This window comes from Zophobas morio, unplaced genomic scaffold (genome assembly GCF_036711695.1).
Source record: "Zophobas morio isolate AGI-343-1 ecotype UQ-CSIRO unplaced genomic scaffold, CSIRO_AGI_Zmor_V1 ptg000017l, whole genome shotgun sequence".
NCBI lineage: Eukaryota > Metazoa > Arthropoda > Insecta > Coleoptera > Tenebrionidae > Zophobas > Zophobas morio.
The window spans coordinates 12,020,049-12,024,455 of record NW_026972122.1 but is presented as its reverse complement, the minus strand read 5'-3'; the positions used below and the strand labels follow the sequence as shown (position 1 = coordinate 12,024,455).

The following is a 4,407-nucleotide window of genomic DNA, read 5'->3' as shown; positions in this document are numbered from 1 at the left end:
CAGAGGTGTAAATAATAACCCGGAAACGTGTTATGGGTGTGGCCAACCGGGCGTTTTTCATAGAAATTGCCCGGAATGCAACAAAGAAAACACCAACGCTTCCACACTCAACGTCCAGTTCTGCGCTCTGGACGTCCGCAAATTCGAACGACCCGCCGTACAGATAAACATTGACGGGATGTCGGGAACGGCATTCCTGGACAGCGGATCAAGGACCAGCCTTGCCAGTTCACAATTGTATGGTCTTCTTGAGAAAAAGAGCCACAACTTCGGAGATGCTACGGCCCGGTTGACGCAAGCGCACGTGAACAGTAAAATCAGCAGCATAAAAACCCTGCACGTTGCCGATCACACTTAAAGGACGTACGACAACGACCCAGTTTATTGTTATCCCGGAACCTGTGAACTCGAAAACCCTGTGGAAATTAGCGACATAATCTCCGACTTGACCGGAGGAAAGGGCAAATTTTAACACTGCGACCAGTCACACCTGTTACCGCCAGACCACGGGCCCCGCCGCAATATCATTTCGGTGTCGAGACTTCGCGATCGGCTTATATGATGAGCGACGTCGCCTTCGCCGTAGAGCAAGAATGAAGTAATTCTTTTAACACGAGGTAATCTCCAACTCTTTGTCGAAATACGGATGGCTACCCTTGAAATGCACGACGTTACCTTACGAAAGGATAAACTAAAAAAATCAGTAATTTTAATAGCTTTTAAAATAAAAAACATAAAAACTATGTTTTGTTCTATTTTGTTATGTGTTGTATTATTTTATTTTTGTATATGTATGCAGTAAGTGTGTAAAGTAATAATTATTATGCAATGTATGTATGTACATAAATTAGAGTAAGTAAATCTTTGTGTTCGAATACAAAAGTACATACTTGCGTATGTCAAATAAATGAAAAGCTCATTTTAGATTTGATTCTTTCATTGACTGCAAATTTTCCTGTAAATTTAGTATAACTGGTGGGTATGCAGTTATAGGTAGAGCAAAAAATAAAATATTTAAGGTAGTTTGGAAAAGAAAAAGAAAAACAAGAACAATAATTGAAAAATAAAATGAAAAACATGACCTACATAATTTTTATAATATAGTTTATTATAATTCTAATCATAGTTACCTACATATAATTTTTGTTCTGATAAATATCAAGAGTCTTAATTTATTAGGTATATGGCGACAGGTCATTTTGTACCGTCTACATTAATATTGGAAAGGAATAGAATGAAGGCAGAGCTATTAGATAGTACCTTCTGGTTCTATTGGAATGACATCGGTGCAACGCTTATGTCCAGGGGTGGGAACGTGAACTTGCGTTAATTTTTAGATAGTGAAATTGAAGCTTAAATCAGACAAAAAATTCACCGTAAGCTTATTAACTTTAAGCAAATGTTGTTCGGTATCGTTAATACAATCTAAGAAAGCTGTTAAATCACTTTCCCGCCCATAAAAGCTAATTAACAATACCAAATGACAGAAAAACTCATTTTTTAAAATAAGAAATTAAAGTTACTTTGTTCAGTTGCAAGACAAAAAGCAATTTTAAGCAATAGCATCAAGGAATCACATTATAAAAAATAAAAGAGGAATAAGTGACGGTAATAACTCGATAATTACCCATCCTTGTGACAAAACACTGTACTTTTTCTGAAATCACACTTACTATTTAAAACGGATGTAATGCGCTTTATCCAGAAATGCTCTGATTTGTTTTGTCCTGTAAATCAATTCTTAAAGTTCCTCGAAAGATCTTTTGCTGCGATTTTGATCGAAATATTTTTCAAAAATGCTGGTCCCCAATATAATTTTCAGGTTGTAGACTGGATGAAAATAACATCCCATAAAATTTAGGCTACCGTATTGTTCCAAAAAATAGCTGCACCTTTTTTACCAGATTTTCGAGTTGAAAAATACGCGAAACAGGTATCCTAGATAAACCTGAAGCCTGTTTAAATATTGACGAAAAAGGATGTCAACTAAATTTACACAAACAACAAACTGTTTTGCGAAAAAAGGCTCCAAAAGAGTGCACATGCAAGCAGAACATGCAGAAAATGTAACTGTAGTTGCTTGTGGGAATGCTCTTGGACAAGCAATTCCTCCTATGATTATTAATTAATTAAACAATCGAAAACAATCTTTAAAATAAGAACATTATTTCCGTTATCAACATCTCCTGCATCCACAGTGAACGCACTCCACTAATCAAGCTTTTCTAATTTGCTCTGAGGCACCAGACAAATACAGCTCGTCCCAAAATTCGTGTCCCTGGACTGAATACTACATATTACATTTTAGCTGCAATGTTTTCAGTGAGGCAGTAATCATACAGTTGTGGACTGATCGCTTTCCATCGGTACAATAGGTCATAAATGTAATTTTAAAAATTGGCCACAGCGATTCATTTTTTCGCTTGCCTTCACGGGATTCGGTTTCAGCTTCTCTCAGTTTTTGTTCTAACTCATCTAAGGTTGGTTCAATGAGTTCGCATCCCTCTGGAGGCGATTTTTTGCTTCGGCGTACTTTCGGCAGGTTCGATTTTTCAGATTAGCAAAACTTTAGGTGCTAAATGTGGCGTTACAGTTCATTTTTGTTTTACATAACATATATTGTAGGCTATCGGTTCCAGTTAAATTTAGCGCCAGAAAGAATGACATTTTTGTAATGTAGATTTGCCTCCTTGCTTGTGGAGTGGTGGGAAGCTTTCGTGGCCCACTGTAGATTCAGATTAATTCAGTCAGTGTCCAGTAGTAGTATGAGGATGCAAATCCACAGTGTTGAAGTCACATGTGTTTGAGACTTGTACGTTTCATTTTATTTGTAAAATTTAACCGAAAAGCAAATCTGCAGTAGATTAAAGGGACACCACCGTTACCCCTATGTGTAAGTAAATGATTTTTAATTGATAATTCGTAGATCTCACGTATTCGCGATTTACCTTTCCGAATACGCCACTTGGTGGCCAACCGTTCAACTGTCGACAACAGTATCCACTCACTAGCTTGTCACTTCTATTATTGTTCTAATCTGTCACTATTCGATCTATCTAACCTCAAATTATTGTTACGACGGTAGCTACGCCATATGTTCAGAAAACATATGAGCATCGAGAAGTAACTAGAGGTGTTTCTTATTAGATCGCTCGTTATCTTTATTAGCAGATGAGATCTATATCAGAAAATGTTTATCATTCAAGGCAGAGAACATTTTGTGTCCCCCAGAAAATGATGATATCTTCGCTAAAACAGTGCAAACCTTTATGATTACTGCTTGCTTTGGTAATTTTAAAGATGTTATTAAATTAATTCCGATCAACTGCCTCATTGGACAACACTTACAGTACAGTCTATTCAAAACTTGAATTTTAAGATTATAGCTCTAATATTCTATTCAGAATCCTAATTTTGACAATTTGAAGGCATTTCTTACTTATGACTTCGTCCATTTTAAAAACGTTAGAAATAATTATATAAAACAAAAAAATGTTCTGTGCACATTTTTGTATCTGGATTTTGATAATCCTTCTATTTCAAGAAAAGCATCTTTTGGTCATTTAAGACAAGGGTACAATAATGAAAAACACTGCTTAATCCGGAAGGCATTTAAACTAAACTTTAAATCAGTCTATCCTAATAATCTTGAACGACAAAATGTACACTATGTTGGCAACGTTTGTCATTGTTCCACGATTGCTGCTCAAAGAACCAACAAATATTTTGAGGAAACAGCCACTCTCGTTCAAATTAAGCGGCAGTGGTGGGATATTGTAAATACGAAATCGTGTATTAAAACCGTTTTAGACCATACAATGTATTGTACAAGAAACAATTTTTCAACCAATGAATATTGTCGAGTGTCATATAGAAAATTGTTTCCAATATTGGATTGGACGAAAAAAAAAGAGCATGTTCTATTCCGTTTCAATTTAGTTAACGCGCATGTGCATCAGCATCACGATGCACGTGCGCGTGCGGGACTGCTGTTTGCTGGTCAGGGGCCTGTTGCACAATACTTACAAGTCTAATAATATTAGTCTTGTAAATTGTAATTTGTGGAATTTTGTTGCACAATCATTTAATAAATTTCTACAAGTTACAACTAATAGTTTTCAAACCCATTAGTATAATTTCTACGAATTTACAAGTGTTTGTTGCACAAATAAAATAATTTTCATTAGTTTGTAGAAATTTTGACGTTTCAGTAATGAAATTTCTACAAGTCGGTAGTCTCCAATAATTTTGTTTACAAGTATAAAAATATGTTGCGACACTTGTTATTTGACTCGTCTAGTGAAGATGAAGAACCAAATAGGTGGCAGGTAAACCGGAGAAGAAAAATATTTCGTCCGAGGATCAATTTCAATTTTCAAACAAGTGTAAAACATACGGAAAGATTTA

At 35.7% G+C, this 4,407-nt stretch overlaps 1 pseudogene; it reads right to left on the bottom strand.

Moving 5' to 3' along the window:
- Positions 1–2,176: 2,176 nt before the first annotated feature.
- Positions 2,177–2,548, bottom strand: LOC135129927 (protein BUD31 homolog; annotated as a pseudogene).
- Between the last annotated feature and the right edge of the window lie 1,859 nt (positions 2,549–4,407).